This window comes from Clytia hemisphaerica, unplaced genomic scaffold (genome assembly GCF_902728285.1).
Source record: "Clytia hemisphaerica strain Z4C2 unplaced genomic scaffold, Clytia hemisphaerica genome assembly, whole genome shotgun sequence".
Classification (NCBI taxonomy): Eukaryota; Metazoa; Cnidaria; class Hydrozoa; order Leptothecata; family Clytiidae; genus Clytia; species Clytia hemisphaerica.
Genome location: NW_027103977.1, coordinates 234,622 through 257,236, shown reverse-complemented (window position 1 = coordinate 257,236; position 22,615 = coordinate 234,622). Strand labels below are relative to the sequence as shown.

Genomic DNA, 22,615 nt, shown 5'->3' with positions numbered 1-22,615 from the left:
ATCACTTACAAGGCGCTGTTGCCAACTCGGCTCAAAAGGGCACTTGCCAGAGTGGACCAAAAATACCCAACATAGATGGCTGAGTTAAGAAAAAAGGGGACGTCGTCAACCAAAAGTGTAGGACAGCCACGAAAGTCATGAAAAAGCCTTGAACGTTATAACATCCTTGTATGGCGTTTCAATCCATTTTTGAAAGATCTAAAATTCTAGAAGGCACTGTCCTTTCCACGACGGAAGATTCGAATTGCAAGGGTAACAAGTTAATTTTTAAAACATGGCATAGTGATAATTTGCAAATCTGTTATCATTAATTATTACGAAAATTCTATCATTTGAATTTAAAGAAAAGAAAATGGAAAGAAATATTATTGAGGCATTAAACATGAGCGCGATTTCTCGAAAATTTGATAAACTTTAATTTGTTTCAGGGAAACTGAATGACAAGACAGCGAAAACTAGTTCCCTTTAGGTAAGCATTGTCTTCCATCATTATTATATTCTTATTATAATTTCTTCAAAATTTGCAAATATGGAAAATATCATCGCCTTCAAATTAAAACGCCGGAAATGACTTCAGGACTCAAAAGCTCATTTTGAGATTACAACGGCGTCAAATTGATATGGGGAGAGGAGAAAGAAAGGTCAAGAAAAGAGTCATCATATCGGCAAACATACGAAGAGCCACAAAAATTTGACCAATGATGATTACTTACCCTTGACGGAAGAACGGATAAATGAAACATGTGGAGGTGAGGAAAGAGCTTAGAAGGAGAAACTTTACCAGTCAGTGGCTGACACTTTCTTTCCTTTGAAGCAGAGACAAAGTATAAAACGACATCCAAAGAGAAAAGCTGGAAAGTATGGAGCTCGTCAATATCAGACGAAGTACGACCCAAAAGATGGGACAACGGAAAGGGTGTTGACAGAGATCAGGTTGGGCAAAAAGGTCAAAGATATCGCGATTAAATATAACATCCCACGTTCCACTTTGGATGACAAAATAAAAGTTAATATTCACGATACGTCAACTCCATGCAAATGATATCGATGGAGCAAAAGGTTTGTGCTGCAAAGATTTCTAGCCTAATCTGAAGAGCAAAGTAGCATGCTTAATTTGAGCTCGTTAAAGCAAATCATAATTCTCTGAAAGATGAAGAAATACTTACTTTACAATTTCTATAAAATGTTTTGCTTCATACCAAAAGGAATCTGCATTTTGCAAAAACAAGAAACTGTCAGTATTGAAAAAATAATTTTCATTACTTTAACTACGATATAACGCTTCTAACGTCGGTTGGTTAAGCACTCTTTTGATGGATGAAAACATTGCTTCAACAAATAGACCTTATCGGAGATTTGATTTTTTTTTGATAACGAACTAGCCAAAGTGAAGGAGGATATTCGCCAAGGGTTTATCAAAACACATATGGACATGTTTCAAATATCTATTTCGTTGCACGAAATTTAGTTTACCAGCTTTAATAGACCTTATCGGAGTTTTTGATTTTTCTAAAAAAGCGATGCATTGTGGGATTGTTTCAAGTGTATTACAATAGAAATCATCTCTTAGGAATTCCTCGAGGGAATTCTATTGCAATAAACTCGAAACAATCACACAATGCATCGCTTTTTTAGAAAAATCAAAAACTCCCATAAGGTCTATTAAGGTCTGGTAAACTAAAATTCGTGCAACGAAATAGTGTCGAAAGTTGTACTTGGGCAAAATGATAATAATACAGAGCACTGACTTTTATGATTTTTATATTTTGACTGTGAGTATGGAAACTGGCTTTATTAACGAATCAAACGATCCGTTACCAAGACCAAAATCAAAAAATTTGAAATAGAAAACAAAACATGTCAATGAAAGAGTCATTATATCGGCAAACATACGAAGAGCCACAAAGTTTGACCAATGATGATTACATACCCTTGACTGAAGAACAGATTAAACAAATAAAAGTTGTGCCGGTTGGCTATAAGTTTCAAATTATCTTTATTCCTAGAAATGACCTGTTTTTCCTCAAGTTTTAATCTCAAACTGTCTTCCCTAGGAAATTTGATTAAAAAAGAATCCCAAAATTCCTTCTATGAGCAAGAGTTGTTGATACGCCGTTACTCAGCGGTGAATCGTCTGTAAAAGGGTCAGCAAATCACTTACAAGGCGCTGTTGCCAACTCGGCTCAAAAGGGCACTTGCCAGAGTGGACCAAAAATACCCAACATAGATGGCTGAGTTAAGAAAAAAGGGGACGTCGTCAACCAAAAGTGTAGGACAGCCACGAAAGTCATGAAAAAGCCTTGAACGTTATAACATCCTTGTATGGCGTTTCAATCCATTTTTGAAAGATCTAAAATTCTAGAAGGCACTGTCCTTTCCACGACGGAAGATTCGAATTGCAAGGGTAACAAGTTAATTTTTAAAACATGGCATAGTGATAATTTGCAAATCTGTTATCATTATTCATTACGAAAATTCTATCATTAGAATTTAAAGAAAAGAAAATGGAAGGATGTATCATTGAAGCATTAAACATGAGCGCGATTTCTCGAAAATTTGATAAACTTTAATTTGTTTCAGGGAAACTGAATGACAAGACAACGAAATTAGTTCCCTTTAGGTAAGCATTGTCTTCTATCATTATTATATTCTTATAATAATTTCTTCAAAATTTGCAAATATGGAAAATATCATCGCCTTCAAATTAAAACGCCGGAAATGACTTCAGGACTCAAAAGCTCATTTTGAGATTACAACGGCGTCAAATTGATATGGGGAGAGGAGAAAGAAAGGTCAAGGAAAGAGTCATCATATCGGCAAACATACGAAGAGCCACAAAGTTTGACCAATGATGATTACTTACCCTTGACGGAAGAACGGATAAATGAAACATGTGGAGGTGAGGAAAGAGCTTGGAAGGAGAAACTTTACCAGTCAGTGGCTGACACTTTCTTTCCTTTGAAGCAGAGACAAAGTATAAAACGACATCCAAAGAGAAAAGCTGGAAAGTATGGAGCTCGTCAATATCAGACGAAGTACGACCCAAAAGATGGGACAACGGAAAGGGTGTTGACAGAGATCAGGTTGGGCAAAAAGGTCAAAGATATCGCGATTAAATATAACATCCCACGTTCCACTTTGGATGACAAAATAAAAGTTGTTATTCACGATACATCAACTCCATGCAAATGATATCAATGGAGCAAAAGGTTTGTGCTGCAAAGATTTCTAGCCTAATCTGAAGAGCAAAGTTGCATGCTTAATTTGAGCTCGTTATAGCAAATCATAATTCTCTGAAAGATGAAGAAATACTTACTTTACAGTTTCTATAAAATGTTTTGCCTCATACCAGAAGGAATCTGCATTTTAAGTGAGGAAATAATTGTGTTGTGAAATGGAATGAGCAGAAAAGAAGAGCAGTCCTTAATTCGAAAGCGATTACGATTGTACCTTGTACTTTAGTCCATCAGGAAAATCAATAAGTGACTTACGAGACATACGAGATTGAAACAGTAGTGTAGTGTTTCATTCGACCCCTTTTGCTCTCAGTCCATTCTTGAAAATTTGCGATTGTCGCTCCGCCGCTATTCTACCGCCTACTTAGAAAAACGTTTTACACGGGACTTTTAAGAAAACTCAGGCTTTTTAAGAAAAATGTGATAAAATTTATAGGGTTGCCGCCTTAAAGTCTCGTTGGAGTTATTAATATTTTAAATTTGAGGCAGTCGCCCATGCATTTTTTCAAAGTTGGCAAATATGAAAAATATTATCGCCTTCAAATCAAAATGCCCCAAGATTTGAAAGCTTTGGCCTAGAACTTTCAAGGTATTCTCAGGTTCTCATGGGAAAAGAGGAGGAGATATTATGAGCTCAAACTAGATACAGCATACAAATAGAAGATTCGCTTGATAATTATGGGACAACTTTTCAAATTTGTGGTTTCGGATTGAGGAATTCTTTGAAAATCTGCATCAACCAAGATTTATTTGGAGAAGATTTTCGAAACATTTTGTAAGAAAAGGTTAAAAAGAACTCTAACTCATCTACAAAGATAAACGAAGATTAGCAAGGAGGGTTCCTTAAAATGGAAAAATTCCCCTCACATTTTGAGGGGCAGAAATCAGAAGTGGAAACGAGCCTTGCTTCCCAAATCAAGTGGAAAAGTTCAACAACTTTCAAAGTTTTGTTAGTTATCCAAAAAAAGGAATGTGGTTTCAAATTCATCTCCAGCCTCTCAGCCAATTGAAGCTATTCACCCTTTAACGAAAAGTTTAATATTGCCGTCGGAGGCTTTAACGTCGGCATTTTTCTATCATTATGATGATGATGGATTGGATGATTTCGAGTTTCAATTTCATAGTAAGTGGCTCAGAGCAGTTTGTTTAGACAAAATCCGCCATTTTAATAGTGACGTAGATTCGGGCAGTTCTGAACTTGACAACCAACCGGAAAATGATAACGATACGGAACAAAACAAAGAAAAGAAAGAAACTAACGATACGGAACGTCTTTCATAAAGACCGAAAGATCGAAATAAAGATCTAGAAGATTCATCCGAAAATTTTGGGTTGGTTAGAGGGACTAAAGGTACATTTAAACACCACACCTGTAAACGAAAAAAAATCCCTCACAAGTCAGAAGCAAAGCAAGTTTGAAAAAGAATTTATCCAAGAAATTTTCGATCAAAGCAAAAGGGTCTATTTTTAAGCATCAATCTTCTTATGGCTAAACAAACAGTAAATGATAAATTTGAAGCATCTGGATGCTCATATAACCTACAAGCACTTCACAATGGAAGGGTTAGGTCTCTTGAAAGACATGTCGAAAGAAAAAGATCACATGACAAAGAAAAATCTGCGGTATGTATACTTTAGTGTCCCCCCCAGCGGTTTGCGTGATGGCGTGATTAGAGACTTTTTTTGGCGTGATGGCGTGATTTGGGCTTTTTTTCCGCTATTTTTTGCGTGATGACAAATTTTCGCGATTTTCGCGATGCGTGATTGAGAAAATTTTTTTGCGTGATGGCGTGATTAGGGGTGCCGCTGGGGGGCCTCTATACTTTAGTGTCCCTTTCAATCGGAGTCAAAGAAATTTTATTTATTTCGTTGGACCGGGAGGCTCTGTTTTAGAGTAGGGTCAGCCGCGTAACTTTTCATCTCCCAACTCAAAATGTTTCGTTTCAAAGTCCAAGCAAGCACTTTTTATCAAGAAGGACTTGAACTGACTTAATGTAGACACAAGACAAATAAAATAAAATTTGAAACAAAATAAAAATTGAATTTCATACCACACCATACCACTCTCATTAAGTGATTCGTTTCAATTACTTCCAATTGTATTGGTCATGCATAACCAGAGCTAATCAAATGAAGCCAAAAAATCCAACAAGTTCAACTCCAACCAAAACTTGAGATTCAAAATATAAACATCAAAACGCGTACCAGTAATAGATTGTGTGAATAACAATATTGCTTGTATGTTCCAACCAGCAATGAGAAAAATCAACTCGGCATTTGTCCCACAGTCATCCATATTTTATGGCACCAGCAGCCTGTCTACAATGCGTTGAGTTCCAACTCATGACAGAATAAATCTTTCAAAATTGCATGGTTCTGGTCTAAGCAATTTTTCGTTTCAACAGTTTTTATCCTTCAAATAAATTTTTCTGTACAACATGAACGAAAATTTTCACAAAGCATCGAACAACCATGAGATGCGTTCTTCTGTCAAGGGTAATGAATCATCATTGGTCAAACTTTTGTTGCTCTTCATAAGTCTGCCAATATGACGAGTCTTTCTTTGACCATTCTTTCTTCTCTATTCTATTTTTGTTTGTTCACCAAATCGTCAACAGCCATGAGACAGAATGATGCAAAAATCGAAAGCGAATTGACATACTACTGGTTTCGGCGAGGTTCCATCTTCTTTTCAAATAGATTAGGATATTCATCATAGCTGAAAAGGGGAGCAAAGAATTAATTAGAACTTTCACTTCTTTTAAATAATGAGCAGAATACAGGTGAATTATTCTTTTACTTTAGTAAAAGAAATTAACAGTCTCGAATCAAGAAATAAAGGCTATAAATAAATCAGTGGCATGCTTTTGGGGAGAGTTTTCTTACCTCAAAATACCTTTAAATCATTTGTCTGTACGTTACACCATAACGCTGATTTGACGCATATACCAACAGATTTCAAGCACCAACTTTAGTAAAAGAAATTAACGGTCTTGAATCAAGAAGTAAAGGCTTTTTGTATAAGAACAAACTATATAAGAACAAGAGGCTTCAATGGCCAATATATTACAAGATATGGATATTTTAAAGCGTGACGCACTTGAAAACATCCGATGGAAAATGAATAAAAAATTTTTGGTTCCCACCTCCTGGCGGTATAATCATGGAGGTATAAAGAAACAGGAGAAGTATGCTATTGTAACCATGCTCGCCCTACGATTAAAAAAATTACGAGGTATGCATGCTCATAATCTCATATATCGTGTATTTTTAATGAGCTCTTTTGTTGATAGGTGAAATCTTATTGGCTAACTTAAGTGTTGGAAATAAGATGAGACGAGATTCATTGTTTCTGACATTGGTGTAAGAAAATATTTGGATTAAAAAAGGCCTGTAAACTTTGCAATCCTTCATCAAATGACAAGATTTTTCGATCAACATTTTCTTCAAGGTGAACTCTATTGCTTAATACTTTCCTCCAAAATTCTCCAGCGACTTTTTGTCTACAAATTGGGTCTGAAACTGTGTGTGCTTATACAGAACTTTTTTATTTTCTGGCTGGGAGAAAATATCTTTTCAACACAAAATTTAATGGATGACAAAATTGAACGCAAACTTATTTCGTGGAGCTAAATTTTATTTTATTCTCGTATATTAGAAGGCTAGAAATCTTCGATGCTGATAGTAAGAATGTTCAGAGCAAACTTGAGTTCTACTAAAAAGTCGTATTTCATCGGGCGAGCCTAGAATTTCTTTTGATTTATTACATAAAAGAAATCAAAAGACTTTAACGACCAATTACCGACAAATTCATCTCCTGTCTTTCTTTATACCTCTATGGTATAATCTAGGGTTTTTTAGCGGGAGGCTAGGAACCTTTAGTGTTTGTATATTTGTTTCGTTTAGAACCTATTATAGATTGAAAACAATTTTTTTTTGAATATTCTTATAAAAAACGTGCAAGTGATCAGTAAAATCCCTCAAAATATCATAGCTATCGTGTTGACGTCAACCTACTTATAAATCAGTGGCATGCTTTTGGGGAGAGGGAGTTTTCTTACCTCAAAATACCTTGAAATCGTTTGTCTGTACGCAACATCATAGAGCTGATTTGATACATATACCAACAGATTTTATACACCAGCAGATTTCAGTGGATATCGTGGTGAACAAAGTCCAATTAAATGCATCGATGATACTAATGATTTCTAACTGTTCAATCAGTTCATAGGATTTGTGTGTTTTTTTTTTGTCGTTTATGTATTTATCTGGAAGAAAAAACAGATTAACATTAACATCAGTTTCTATGCGAGCAAGAAACAATCTATGCCTTTCTACGTCAAGTTTCAAGCATTTTTTATGGCAAGAAATTTACGTTTTTGGCAAATTTGTAGAAACAGAAAAACTAATCTTACGATTTGATCAATATTTTAAAATTAATCTAAGCTGTGTAGTACACACCGTAAAATTGACTCAGGATTTGTAATAATGATATTGTTCAAAAAGGAATTTTAAGTCTGAGTAAATGAAATTTTGAAAGAAAATCTAAGTCTAAAGTAAAGTTAAGTCAAAACATGATGAGAAAAATAGTGAAAAAACTTTAAGTCCTAACTTAACCTAAGAGGCTAAGACACATCTAAAAAAAGGCAAAACAAAATGGCTGACAAACAAAAACAAACATGAACCTACCAAGTGAGCCAAAGTTGAAAGCTGTGAAAATGTGTGTGTTCAAAAGATTTAGATGTTGATTCAAATTTGAACTTAATTTAAAATTGTTGTTGAAAATTATTTGAAAAAGTTCAAGTTGAAGATTGACATGTTTAATCCTTCCAGTCTGAATGCATAATGCATATGAAGTGTGTGATTGAAAATGTTTTTTATAAACTATATGAAATTATTTAAAAAACACTTCTATTCCTGAGAGGTAATAAAAAAGTGATACCATGAGACATAATTATTGAAAATAAATAAACAACACAAAAATTTGATTTTTATTCAAACAAAGCTTTTCGAGTCTTAACTGCTCATCATCAGGTTAAAAATGACATTTCTAGGTTGAAAAATGTATCTACATATCATACAAAAAATTGATTCTAGGATAAAAGGCTAATTAAAAGGGTCTATTAAAACAATATAAAACAATAAAAGAATTTTCAAAGGAGGCAATAAATCGTAAATTAATGGTTAGAACACATTGGGGAATTGATGACGTGAAGAGACGCAACAAGATGGAAGGAACACAATGGCAATTCAGGAAGATCAGAACCTTCAAAAACATCTCATCGAAAATCCAGATCATTCATTTACTTGGAAAGTCATTAGCAAAGCCCCGTCATTTGCAAGAAAAAGGAAGATCCTGGAAGCATATTTTATAATGACTTTAAAGCCATCAATTAATGATCAAAAAGACATTAAAAAATTACAATTATTTAGAAATGGTATTACCTAGAGAATAATTTCCCATTGCGTCTCTTCACATCATCAATTCCCCAATGTGTTTTAACCATTAATTTACGATTTATTGCCTCCTTTGAAAATTCTTTTATTGTTTTATATTGTTTTAATAGACCCTTTTAATTAGCCTTTTATCCTAGAATCAATTTTTTGTATGATATGTAGATACATTTTTCAACCTAGAAATGTCATTTTTAACCTGATGATGAGCAGTTAAGACTCGAAAAGCTTTGTTTGAATAAAATCAAATTTTTGTGTTGTTTATTTATTTTGAATCATGATTTAGTGGCTTGGAGAAAAATGAACATAATTATTGATAATTGTCCTAATTAAACATATGATAAACTAGTTGAAACAAAAAGATAAGACACATGGGACTGAAAAAAGGAGTGACAAACAAAAGACGAAAACCTGAAAAAACACTGTGAAGGAGAGACTGAAAAAGGCACAATATTAAAAGTAATTTATTTTTCATTTTTCTTATAAATAAAATACAGTATATATAGTGAACAGTACGAAAAGTGGGTGCTTTGACTTTTGAACTATCTATAAACGTTCGATTCAAATGTTTTGAACGTTTGAATTTATTTAAGCCCCTTAATATTTTGTTTTGTACAGATTCCACGAACGGAAGAATTCTTTTGCAGGCAATCTTTCTCGAAAAGGTTTTGTTATTGTTTCAAATCATTATGACGTCATTGCTTCGAATCTCTCATGACGACACTTTTCCAAAAGAAGGCATTACGATCAACGAAACTGTCATCAAAGGCAAGGCTGAAAAGCCCACCAGATTCTACGTACCTAACTTTCCTGGCTTCTGCTCTTCAGCAGAAGTAAAAGACTCTCTGCTATCGAAAAACATTAAAAACATTGCATACATAAAACAACGTTTTGACAAGGAGTATGGGATTCCTGTGGGAGGATAGTTTTCGGGTATCCATACTCAAACTAAAGACGACTTTTTTCTCGATTTTGAGGGAGAATCATTCAAAGCAGTGTGTACAGAAAGACGCCATCTTGAATTCGACCTGTCCGAAAACGTACAATCTACAGACCAGACGAACGCCCCCAACCCAAAGGAGGACGCCACTCAACCCAACGACGCAACCAAGCCTGACGAGCCCTCGGATGACCTTTGGAAAAGGCAGAGTGACGATCCTAGATCAAAGCAAAAATTGATTAATCAGCTAAAATCACAAATTGCTGAAAGTAATGACTTCAACAAAATAGAAGATCTAAAGAAGGCAATCAAAAAGAAAGATGGTAAGCAGCAAGCAGCAACAAAGACAATAAGGAAGGGATTTTGCAGAGCATTGAAAGTGCTAAAAAAATTGTAAGCGTGAGTATTCTATCATAGAAAAAATTCTTTGTTTGAAGTGCAGTACAAAGTAGAACTACGAACACGAAGAAGATATTTGTGTATCACGTTACGTTGAATAAGCTGTGTTGCTATGCAAACGGAATCCTCTGGGATCCTTATATTATGGGAGGAAAAAGAAAAGGACATTGAGCTAAAACAAGAAAAATCGAGATCAACTCAAATCCATCAGAACAAACATTACGTCACCGGTAAGGTGAATGCACTTGCCACTTGTAATTCTGACATTATAACAAAAGACAAGGGCTTGATTGCTGATGGAACCCCGACAGCCGACGTCATAAATTAACCGGTTATAACCAGTGTCGCCAACAAAGCCGACTTAAAGTATTAATTTACAGTGAGTTCAAAAGACAACATCTGAAGTTGAGCATGAGGAAATTCTGACATTTCATGTCAGTTATTTCAAACTACATTACCAATACCAATACCAATACCTCGCCCTGCAAAGAAACGCCCTAAATCAAACAATGGTTTCCCTCTTTCACGATATGGAGGGGTAATCCATAGCTTTACACTCACAAATACTTGCCCTCTGAATACATGCTTCACTATTTTCATCATGATCAATACTTCGCACCCAGGATTCATTGACAACATCCCAAAAACAAAGAACATCGAACGACTGTAGCAATATATTTCCTGTGGTCAATTCACTGCAGCGAATCTGAATGTTGCAAAAGACATGGCAATATGTGCAGACCGCAAAAAGACAATATCGTTCTTCTTTAGTGAGGTAGAAATCATTTACCGACCATCCATGTCCGATAACACGTCGTGTAATACGGTGATCACATGCAGCAACTCAGAATGTGAAATGACTACCAACAACGCCATGTCTTTCGCGTCGAACGAACGAACGAACGAACGAACGAACGAACGACAAGTAGACAAAAACTTTCAGTAAGTATATTCTATTGACTACCAGCAATCAAAGAAGTCTTGTCTTGTTAACAAATAGTCTCAAATGCAAGCTCAACTTGAGAGTATTTTTTTGACTGCAAGGAGGCTCAATCGTAGTTTTATAGTGCGAAGCTCGTCTTAAAATTCCTGAGAAATGGTTGAAACAGAAAAGGGTGTATCAAGAAAGAAGGCAAGTGTTAGAACGAATGAAAAGAGTGGGAAGCTCGTCCCCAGCCACCGAGGGCCGCGATCAAGTCTTTTAAAAGATGGTGGTAAAAGTTGGGTAAGACTCACCTGGCTATTTACGATCTTGGAGTCAGAAAGGCTCTTAAAATTCCTTACAATTGACCCCTCAAACCTCTCAACATAATTACCGACCAAAAAGTGACCCTCAGCTTCTTTGAATTCCCTAGAGTAAAGCCAGAGAAGACTCTCCAATGCAGTGCGTTCCCATGGTTTCTGTTTGCAAGTGGCGAATCAAGTAAAAAATTTCGTTTTTACAATATTGTTAACCAGTTTTCAGCCAATATTAAATGATAACACTTGTTTGACTGCAGGTAAGTTATTTCCCTAATTTTTTTTCACAGCAAGGCTTATAACTTTAAAATTAAATATTCACCCGTTTTATTTGAGAAAAACAGTTAAGAAACATATAATACACTAAAAGGGTTGGGTAAATCCAGACAAAATGCACTGAAAGGGTACCTTTTCAACCATCTCAAACTGCACTGTAAGGGTGCGATTTTGAAAGGCAGTTTTTGCGCGGCACATACCTTTGTTTCGAAATCGAGTGCCACCCCGGGTTGTATTACCTATTAATGGTCACCTGTCAACGTAAGAGCATCTCTCTCTTTGCTTTGACCATTATCCCATTATTCCTATCAATCCAACACTAGTGGAAAAATTTGATTCGTTAACAACATCGTAAAAGGGGTTTCTGTTTGATTCAAACATTGTTACGTAAAATCGCTGCTACCGCTGCTTTTCGTTTATCGCATCTCCTACCAACTGGTCATTATCCGACAATCGCCTGTCAACGTAAGAACATTTCTCTCTATCTTACTATTATTCCACTATTCATAAACTTCCTGTTTCTGAACATAATCCAATCAGAAACCCTTTCAGAAACATTTCTAATTTGAATATATTGTGATTATATAAAACTAAAGCACGACAGAATAGATCATTTAACAATTAGCTTAAATTTAAGCCAGTTGTGGCGCAGTGGTTAGCTCACAAGCATTCAATAATAGGGGTCTCAAGTTGCCCCTAAGTCTTTCCAGAGACAGTGCCACTGGTGTCAAACTATTTAACAAATCTAATCGATAACTAATCGATGGATAACGCTCTTAAAAAGGCTTACATGGAAAATTATTTGTTTCAATCAAAAATATTTGAATACCTTCTAGCTAAGCCTAAAATGTCCACAACAGCATTTGTTAATAGCAAATACGGGAAAAGACTTTCTCGAAGAAGCTTTGGTTATTCTTGCCATGGTTCCATTAGCAAGATTAAATCTTTAATTATTCAAAATTCAACAAAAAGGTGGAAAATCATGGAAAACCTGTAAACTTGATGAACATAACAGATGATTCCTAAAAGATTTTGACTTTGCTAAACGTGTCCCTAAAAAAAAATTAATTTTTACTGAATTTTTACTCACATCCTAATTGCTCCGGCCTAGGAGCCTTTAATTTACTCTTCCGACAACAACGACGGTCAAGACATTTTTTTTTGTTTATCTAATCCGATGATCTATTCCGATTTATTAAAACCGATTATCTGGATTTCGATAATATTGTGAAAGTATTTAGAAAAAGATGGCTGCCGAAAGTGGGCTTAGCTGCAAATCTCAGTGAAAGATAGTGATCATTTTCATCATTATTCATGATGTTTTGGACATGATTTATGAGAAGTTTGATGCATACTGGTCTAACAATGTGGAAAGACTTTGGAGAAATTTTGGCCATGAATCGTCAGCTGCTCGAGTGCTTAAATCTTGCATATGGCTAACTTCTCTATTTTTATGGACGCACAAAAAAAACCATAAAACTCTGTAACTTGACAATGGAATGAAACTTTCAATCACACATCCATTGGAATTCGAAAGAGAATACTAGAATTACAACATTACAGTGCAAATTTGAAAACGATCTGAGCAGTTTTTGTTATGTGTGTGGCTGAAAATAATCCTGTTTTGTATTCATCATTTTTTGACTGGGCGACCGTTCCTTTTGATTTTTCAAACCCGACACAGATATTTTACAAACATATCACTATGAGAATTCAATAAAGGATATTAAAACACAATTCCTGTGTAAATTTGAACACGAATGGAGAAATTTTCACAGTATTATGGCTGTGGTGGTTTGGACTTTGTCGTAATTTCATCACGGCTGGCGACCGTTCCTTTTGATTTTTCAAACCCGACACAGATTTTTTACAAATATATCACTATGAGAATTCAGTAAAGGATACAAAAAAAAACAATTCCTGTGTAAATTTGAACAAGATCGGAGAAATTTTCACAGTGTTATAACTGAAAATGATATTTTTTGGACTTTTTGTCGTACTTATTTCATTGGCTGGGGCGACCGTTCCTTTTGAAGGTTTTTCAAACCCGAAACAAGTTTTTTCCAAATATACCACTATTTATTACATACACACTATTGTAAGATTTTATTTGGTTTATCCTACTCTCCCTCAAGTATTATCCCAACAGAAAAAATAATGCTTAGCTAAAAACCAGTGGCCTCTAATTTAGGCTATTTTTCTCCCCGAAATTTTATCTGGACAATCAAATCAAGAACTTGGAGATATTGACTTCTAAATGTTTTAGCTCCAATTTTGAACTTTTTAGTGAGGATGAGTCTTTCCTAAGACCAAGATCCATTTCTTTTATGCTAAAAACGTTTCCAGAAAAGGAGGTGGCGGAAGAGAGCGGGTGACTAACGTCAGATTCAAAAGTCTTAAAGCGTCAGTATTAGCTGAGCGGAAAATAAGTGTTCTCAAAAGAAGTGAACATGATCAATCTGGCAATAGACGCAGAAAACTACCGTATTACTACGAACGAGGCTGTTAAAAGAACTCTAAAGTAACTCGTGGTACCGTAAGACCATTGTGAAAGCTAAAAATCAATATTCAAATTATCACAGACTTCCAATGCCAAAACTTTTAGCCGGCTCGAACTTAATAAAATGCCTGACCCCAATCCTGTCATCATCTTCTGCGTTTACCAATGCAAGCCGTGCAAACGATAGCACGGAAGAAAAAAGTAAATATCAATCGTCAAAATAAATTTAGTTTTTACGTCTACCTTGAAATATGAACTTTTGAATTTAGTGCTTGTTTTGATTGGAAGATGGTTCAACATTCAGCGATTACCCAATATCCATGTAACGAAAAATGAACGGCCTTTTTTCATGTTATGTTCTAGAAAATGGCTTAGCAACCACGTCAAATCAGGCAATGGGTGGTGCCAAGGCAAATATTTGCTTTGTGGTGGCACAACCCCAATCACCACTACTTCCGCAGCACCGTCCACCACTGCCAAGACAATCTCCCCCCCATCTACCACCACCACCACCACCACCGCTTCAACATCCTCCATAACCACCACCGCCACCACCTCCTCCGCCACCAGTTGGAACATATGGTTTACACCATATTAATGTTGACGTGAACTTCTTACAAAAGTTTTTCTTTAAAGCATAACTAAGATGGTCCATCTATATCAATCACTTTCGCTCCAAGAAACACGGATATCAAAAACACAAGCTAACACAAGCTAACATCCCACGACCCCTGATGCCCCCACCGCCACCTCCGCCGTCACCTTCCCCTCCTCCGATTGGAACATGATATGGGTTACACCATATTAATGTTGACGTGAGTTCGCTATAAAAGTTTTTCTTTAAAGCATAACTATATAGTAGGCATTATTTTCATTTTACAGGTTTAAGTTAAGCTACCACTTCAACCACCACCATTTTTTCGACTCCTGATGGCATAACTGCCCCAACCACTACCACCACCGCCGTCAGTCATATGTCAGTGATATCTCAGAAAGGGATTTCTTTCAAGAAACCTTCACTGCCAAGACAACCAACACCACCACCACTTCAACCACCACCATTTTTTCGACTCCTGATGGCATAACTGCCCCAACCACTACCACCACCACCGTCAGTCATATGTCAGTGATATCTCAGAAAGGGATTTCTTTCAAGAAACCTTCACTGCCAAGACAACCAACACCACCACCACTTCAACCACTATCATTTTTTCGACTCCTGATGGCATAACTGCCCCAACCACTACCACCACCGCCGTCAGTCATATGTCAGTGATATCTCAGAAAGGGATTTCTTTCAAGAAACCTTCACTGCCAAGACAACCAACACCACTACCACTTCAACCACCACCATTTTTTCGACTCCTGATGGCATAACTGCCCCAGCCACTACCACCACCACCGTCAGTCATATGTCAGAGATATCTCAGAAAGGGATTTCTTTCAAGAAACCTTCACTGCCAAGACAAACCACACCACCACCACTTCAACCACTACCATTTTTTCGACTCCTGATGGCATAACTGCCCCAACCACTACCACCACCACCGTCAGTCATATGTCAGTGATATCTCAGAAAGGGATTTCTTTCAAGAAACCTTCACTGCCAAGACAACCAACACCACCACCACTTCAACCACTACCATTTTTTCGACTCCTGATGGCATAACTGCCCCAACCACTACCACCACCACCGTCAGTCATATGTCAGTGATATCTCAGAAAGGGATTTCTTTCAAGAAACCTTCACTGCCAAGACAACCAACACCACCACCACTTCAACCACTACCATTTTTTCGACTCCTGATGGCATAACTGCCCCAACCACTACCACCACCACCGTCAGTCATATGTCAGTGATATCTCAGAAAGGGATTTCTTTCAAGAAACCTTCACTGCCAAGACAACCAACACCACCACCACTTCAACCACTACCATTTTTTCGACTCCTGATGGCATAACTGCCCAACCACTACCACCACCGCCGTCAGTCATATGTCAGTGATATCTCAGAAAGGGATTTCTTTCAAGAAACCTTCACTGCCAAGACAACCAACACCACCACCACTTCAACCACCACCATTTTTAAACTCCTGATGGCATAACTGCCCCAACCACTACCACCACCACCGTCAGTCATATGTCAGTGATATCTCAGAAAGGGATTTTTTTCAAGAAACCTTCACTGCCAAGACAAACACCACCACCACTTCAACCACTACCATTTTTCGACTCCTGATGGCATAACTGCCCCAACCACTACCACCACCCACCGTCAGTCATATGTCAGAGATATCTCAGAAAGGATTTCTTTCAGGAAACCTTCACTGCCAAGACAACCAACACCACCACCACTTCAACCACCACCATTTTTTCGACTCCTGATGGCATAACTGCCCCAACCACTACCACCACCGCCGTCAGTCATATGTCAGTGATATCTCAGAAAGGGATTTCTTTCAAGAAACCTTCACTGCCAAGACAACCAACACCACCACCACTTCAACCACCACCATTTTTTCGACTCCTGATGGCATAACTGCCCCAACCACTACCACCACCACCGTCAGTCATATGTCAGTGATATCTCAGAAAGGGATTTCTTTCAGGAAACCTTCACTGCTAAGACAACCAACACCACCACCACTTCAACCACTACCATTTTTTCGACTCCTGATGGCATAACTGCCCCAACCACTACCACCACCGCCGTCAGTCATATGTCAGTGATATCTCAGAAAGGGATTTCTTTCAAGAAACCTTCACTGCCAAGACAACCAACACCACCACCACTTCAACCACCACCATTTTTCGACTCCTGATGGCATAACTGCCCCAACCACTACACCACCACCGTCAGTCATATGTCAGTGATATCTCAGAAAGGGATTTCTTTCAGGAAACCTTCACTGCTAAGACAACCAACACCACCACCACTTCAACCACCACCATTTTTTCGACTCCTGATGGCATAACTGCCCCAACCACTACCACCACCACCGTCAGTCATATGTCAGAGATATCTCAGAAAGGGATTTCTTTCAAGAAACCTTCACTGCCAAGACAACCAACACCACCACCACTTCAACCACTACCATTTTTTCGACTCCTGATGGCATAACTGCCCCAACCACTACCACCACCACCACCGCCGCCGCCAGCTCCCCTCCTCCAATTGGAACATATGGTTTACACCATATCAATGTTGACGTGAGTTCGAAATAAAAGTTTTTCTTTAAAGCATAACTATGATGGCCCATCTATATCTATAATTTTATATCTATATATTATAAAAACTATATTGTAAATTATGTACAGTGGAACCTCCAATTAGCGGACACCATCGGGGAATAGGGTTAGTGTCCGCTAATTAGAAGTGTCCGCTAATTAGAAGTGTCCGCCTTTTGATAACTTTTTAATTATGGCTATAATTTTGGAATAAGGTACTATTAAGGGATTAAGTAGGTAAGACTTTGGTCCGAAGTGCTTTTCTAGAGACCTTAGGACATTGAAGAACAAGAGAATGATTATCTAAATGCGACAATTTAGTTTTTATGAATCACAGTAGTCTTGAGGTCCCTGTAATTCATTATTTCTACGACGTAAGTAAATTCACCGACTGGATAAAGGGACCGCTCTAAACGTCTATAAGGAATTTGTTCAATGAAACTTTGAAGTGTTCAAGAAATAAATAGTTTGGATAAATCAATCCTGTCTAATTTTTTAAAGTCTGTGACCTCTTTGACCGTCGATGTTCGCTAATTAGAGGGAAAAAAGTAGGGTTTTGTTCATTTCATGCAAAAAGTTTTGTCCACTAATTGGAGGGTCCGCTAATTGAGTGTCCGCCATTTGGAAACTTTTTTATGAGGATTTGACTAGGAAATGGCCGGGGAAAATAGAATTGTCCGCTAATCAGCGTGTCCGGCCCGCGCCCCGAACAAGAAATGACCACAAGACAATTGAGCTTTTCCCAGATCTTTTCCTACACTTCCACGTGATTCTATGCTCCCGCTTTGATAACTATACTTCCATCCTGGCCTTGTGAGATAATGACCCATTAATTCATTATAATAAATCTCCTCCATTTTTATTCTAAATCAATCTTCCAGACTTTGTTTGTTTTGATTTTGCAGGATGAGATTCCCACGCTACACTTTTTTGCTAACTCATCATTTTGTCAGTTTTCCTTTTGTTCTCGTGATTGCCTACTGCCTTTTGGATTTTATAAGGGCGGCAATTTTGGAAGATTCCCGTTCATCTCGAGCTCTGCGATCTATCTACCTTCTCCCTCAGTCGACTACCTCAATATTTTTATTTTAATCAACAAAAAAAGAAAACATTTTTAAATGTACATAACTCAAGCATATATTTTTAAAAAAGAGAGAGACCTCCTTTGTATTTATGGTTATACCAAATTGGTGATAAAAGAGATGACAAAAACTACTTCATTTACGGAATTTCTACAGGGATCAGGTCAAGTTGTTCCAAACAATAATAAAAAAATCCAACAATTAAATCTTATGAACGTTTTATTACAGTACCTTAAGTTATATTTTAAAATATAGATATGTCATGGTTTTTAAAAAGGAATTACTGGATGATTTCACATTATATTAACAATATTCCTATTGCCATTCAACAGCTCCTTCATTATCCCTTCGAGCATCTTGGGCCCCCCAATGAGAAATCTTTATTCAAGTGAATTTAAATTTTGAAAATGTGCACCAAACTTGAATTGTCATCTTCCGTGAAACTTTCGGCGTCATTGATGACGTCATTGTCAGTTGATGACGTCATCGCATCGTCATTTGAAAATGTCGACACTAGGACCTCCCTCTAACTTTTTCACAACTTTTTGTGCTCAAATTTTGTGAGGCAACATGTTTTTTAAATGCCACCTGTTGATACCGTGTATTTTACAGACGGGCTTAAAATTGACCTTTTTGCCTAAACAACCCTAGGATAAACTGTATCTACTCTCGGGTACCTAATAGCCGGGGGGTTTGGAAAAAATCTCAAAACTTAATATGCGGGGAGAGGGTTGGAATAAAAATGTCCTGGGTGGAAAATTTTCGAGGCTAATACAGCAGAATTAGGGCAAAAGAGGGAACTTTCAAAAAAAAATAAAAACAAAAAAAATTAATTAGCGCCCCCCCGGCTATTAGGCACCCGAGAGAACTGATTGGAAAATGCTATTGAGTTAATCGGACGAGTGGTGCTCTAATCTAAACTATGATTTTTCTTTTAGAATTGGTTCAAAGGAAAGCTCAAAAACAAGCAAAGTAGGAAAAGGACCACCAAAATGAGGCCATGGGTAAGGTTTTTTTGAGTTAATCGGACGAGTAGTGCTCTAATCTAAACTATGATTTTTCTTTTAGAATTGGTTCAAAGGAAAGCTCAAAAACAAGCAAAGTAGGAAAAGGACCGCCAAAATGAGGCCATGGGTGAAGTTTTTTGAGTTAATCGGACGAGTGGTCCTCTAATTTAAACTATGATTTTTCTTTTAGAATTGGTTCAAAGGAAAGCTCAAAAACAAGCAAAGTAGGAAAAGAACTGCCAAAATGAGGCCATGGGGTGATGTTTTTTGAGTTAATCGGACGAGTGGTGCTCTAATTCAAACTTTGATTGTTCTTTTAGAATTGGTTCAAAGGAAAGCTCAAAAACAAGCAAAGTAGGAAAAGAACCGCCAAAATGAGGCCATCATGTGATGTTTTTTGAGTTAATCGGACGAGTGGTGCTCTAATCTAAACTATGATTTTTCTTTTAGAATTGGTTCAAAGGAAAGCTCAAAAACAAGCAAAGTAGGAAAAGAACCGCCAAAACGAGGCCATGGTGTGATGTTTTTTGAGTTAATCGGACGAGTAGTGCTCTAATAATAATGATAACAAATATTTTACGTGGCATGCTTCGAAAAATTCAACAGCTTTTAGATAGCTGAGGAATTGTTTCCACGAAGGGCCACAAACAGAACAAAATAGTAACTTTAACAAAATTAGAAACGAGAACAAACAAGCAACATGCTGAATGGACCTACCTAATGATTAACATCAGATGAAAATAAGAAAAAAGTGACAATAATTGTACAAAAATTCAGAATGGAAAAATAAAGCTTGTGTGTTGAATAATGTAAAATGGTAAAAAGGGATTTCCCCAAATACGAAAATCACTTAAACCATTCAGGCCCAAAAACCTTTTAAGCTGTTTTTGGCCCAAATTTGCCCAAAAAGATTTTCCTTAAAAATCTGGCTCCTTCACATTTTGGACATTGCCATTTTGCATCATTGTGCAAAAAATCAGAAAAAAATTACGAGTCAACATTGAGAAAAGCTATATTTTCTTATTTGGTTAAAGGGAATTTCCCCAAAAATACGAAAATCCGTTTTTTAAGGCGAATAAGAATTTCCCGGGAAAAACCACTTCAGCCATTCTTTAGAGAATCTTGCCCTCCATCTTTATATACAAAAAATCAGAAAAAAGTAATGACAGGATTTTGCACAAAGTACAAAAAACCCTATTTTTAGGCAGTTTTTGGCCCAAATTTGCCCAAATATATTTTTTCTCGAAAATCAGGCTCCGACACATTTTAGGCATTGCCATTTTGCATCGTTGTGCAAAAAATCAGAAAAAAATAACGAGTCAACATTGAGAAAAGCTATATTTTCTTATTTGGTTAAAGGGAATTTCCCCAAAAATACGAAAATCCGTTTTTTAAGGCGAATAAGAATTTTCCGGGAAAACCACTTCAGCCATTCTTTAGAGAATCTTGCCCTCCATCTTTGTACAAAAAATCAGAAAAAAGTAATGACAGGATTTTGCACAAAGTCCAAAAAACCCTATTTTTAGGCAGTTTTTGGCCCAAATTTGCCCAAATAAATTTTTTCTCAAAAATCGGGCTCCGTCACGTTCTGGGCATTGCGATTTTGCATCATTGTGCAAAAAATCAGAAAAAACTAATGAGCCAATCCTGAGAAAAGCTGGTAACAGACGGACGGACGGACGAACAGACGAACGAACAGACGAACGGACATGGGTTAATTTATAGAACCTCCACCGGGGTACCCGGAGGTAGGTCCAAAAAGCTAGCTGCTGAATGGACCTACCTGATGATAAAAGTAAGATAGCAATGCGAGGAGAAAAAGATCAGTCAGAAAAGTTTTCCTGGACATCCTTTGTACTTTTTGAATGTGTTTGATAATGATGTAACAATTGGCTGGGAATCGTATGTTTTCACTCTTTCTAATTCAAACTTCTACAATTCGAACTAACGTGTTTACTGGAGATAAGAACTTGTCGTTCATTAATATTTAGCTTTTGTTTTTTATTTAGTGCAACCCAGTTCAACACGATTCCGAAAATTTCAAAAAAGATAACGTAAAGCTTGAATCTAATTCCAGTAAGTTTCTTTTAATCCTTAAAATCCTGTTGTCAGTAAAAACTGTTCAAATGTAGAAACCAAGACAGCAGTATCATTTGCTAACATTGTTACTTTCTAGCTATCCTCGTTTTGAAATTATAGCTGTTTTTAGAAACAATTTTGTCCTACTTAATATGTACAGAAGATACAGCAATAACAACAAGAAAACTGACGAGTGAAGTCTTTTTCAGCAGATCAGCTCTCTTGTGGATATTTTTTGACAATTCACCCTTGAAATAACAAATAATCTAAATCTGCTATTTCTTTTTCTTTTTATAGAATCAAAGTCACAACCAGAAAAACACGATGCATTTGAAATAGATCACATCAAAGAAGTATGTTTGTTTAACATAGTGTACAACTTGAAGTTTTATTTTCCTTGCTATGAAATGACCCTCCCCTTACTTTGATATCACCACCAAAACCAAACCTTCTTCGCTTAAATCACTGAAACTTTTTAGAGTGTCCACAATACCAGAACCTTTTTTCCTTGGTCCTGTTCTCTTGTATTAGAATAGGCTCCCACATGACCTCATAGCACGTATTGGTTGTAGTATTGCCTCACTGAGACGTTTTTTAGAGAAACTGAGTTACTGAAAACGTAAAGTTAGAAGGTCTTAATCCAGTTGGGATAAAAGTTTTTTTACCTACGTAGACACTCGAAGAAACTTTTTGGAACTTCATGGATATGGATGAAAAGAAAAAATTGAATGAAAAAGGTAACGACTTAACTAAACTCAAAGAACTTTTCGTCTGGTGTATCAAAACACAAGCAATTATACTACATACTTTAAAGAAGACTAATTTTTGGCGAGAATTTTTGGCAAAAACTTTGTTGCATGATAACTTCGCAATGATTTTAATTTCGCAGTTTTCGAATATCTTTACAACTCAAAACAGCTTTCCCTATCTTCGATTTCTTATTAATTTTAGACTATCAAGAACACACACAAGCTGTCTTGGATATGCTCAAGTTTAGGTTCCCAGATTAACGTCACGTCGTCAAAAGATGTTGCCTTGTTTTGATTGACGAAGAAATTGAAAGAGAGATGACGCTGTCACTCAATAATTGGCGTCTTGGTTTTCCAATTTTTTTGGTTATGAACGAGCTGAAAAATCTGTTCCCATATGATATTGAGTTTAAGTTTTTGAAGTGA

The 22,615-nt window shown here is 36.7% G+C and overlaps 2 long non-coding RNA genes across 2 annotated transcripts; one reads left to right on the top strand and one right to left on the bottom strand.

Annotated features, from left to right (window-relative positions):
• Positions 1 to 5,000: 5,000 nt before the first annotated feature.
• On the bottom strand, positions 5,001 to 7,498 carry LOC136810841 (uncharacterized). Its single transcript, XR_010847164.1, has 3 exons — positions 7,298 to 7,498; positions 6,123 to 6,205; positions 5,001 to 5,955 (listed from the first exon to the last, which is right to left on the bottom strand). It is a non-coding gene; the product is annotated as an uncharacterized lncRNA (long non-coding RNA).
• A 12,048-nt stretch (positions 7,499 to 19,546) lies between these two features.
• Positions 19,547 to 21,793, top strand: LOC136810827 (uncharacterized). Its single transcript, XR_010847161.1, has 3 exons — positions 19,547 to 19,876; positions 21,371 to 21,437; positions 21,738 to 21,793. It is a non-coding gene; the product is annotated as an uncharacterized lncRNA (long non-coding RNA).
• The last annotated feature ends 822 nt before the right edge of the window (positions 21,794 to 22,615 follow it).